Here is a 1,112-nt window from a genome sequence, read left to right as displayed (position 1 = left end):
CCCATCAGGCACAATACAGCAATTACTAACAAAAAAAGGTCATAAAATACCTGAAATTTCCATCAGGCAATGCCTACAGGCACCGAGGAATGACTTACAGGAACCAAAAGAAACAGGAACAATTTCTAGGTCTGACCAGTTATTATGAAGTATTTATATCTGTTTTTTTTTTGAAGGAACATTAATACTGGCAGAACTTTCAAAAACAGTACATGAAGAATAGAAAGCAAGTGCCACACAAACGTGTTAACCATACCATATCACCACTTTGACCACTGGAGTGAGTAATTTTTTTCTTTGTCACACAAACATCTTACCTAGGAAAGTTAGACAGTTGCACAAACCAGCACAAAGCTCTGCTTAAGTGATGAGAGTGGGGGAAATGAACCTCAAGAAGAAGCAACTTCATCAGGTCTTGATACAGCTGCTGGCAACACATTCACAGTCTAGCTTAGTCTTTTCATACCCAAAGCATCTATGAGGTTTGGTTGCTATTTATTCCTCAAGCAGCCACGGAAAGGGGTGCAGATGCCAGTGGTGGGTACAGAAACAGGCTAAACTGTGGGTGTGTTGCCAGCAGCTGGAGGAAGACCTGACAGAGTTGCTTCTTCTTGAGGTTCATTTCCCCCAACTCTCACCACCCGAGCAGAGCTTTATGGTAGGCTGTGCAACTTTCTAGCCTTCCTAGGTAAGATGTTTGTGTGAAAAAGAAAAAAAATTACTCACTCTGGTAGGACAAAATTTATTGCACAGGGAAGATTTTGTACACAGAGATAGTTCAGCTCCTTGCATGTACAGAGAAAAACACATATCTAAACAAAGAAGCAGTCACTTTCATTAGCTGGAACATGTCTCAAAAGAGAGGAATAAAGTAGGAACCTTCTAACTGTTGTCACATGCAACATGGTTGACTTAGCCAGGCACAACACAGACACACTGACAGATAGTAATAATTGGTCTACTTGGGTATTGCTTCACAGTAACTACTTATGTTCAGCCAGAAATGATATTTATTTAAGATTCTTATGAATTATTCCAATTTCTAAACTGTATTTGAAATGCTGTTTCTGACACAAGGACTTCTTTCCAGAAAAACTACCCTGCATCCAGAA

The sequence above is a fragment of the Colius striatus genome, chromosome 2, assembly GCF_028858725.1.
Source record: "Colius striatus isolate bColStr4 chromosome 2, bColStr4.1.hap1, whole genome shotgun sequence".
NCBI lineage: Eukaryota > Metazoa > Chordata > Aves > Coliiformes > Coliidae > Colius > Colius striatus.
Note: the sequence above shows the minus strand (reverse complement) of the source record.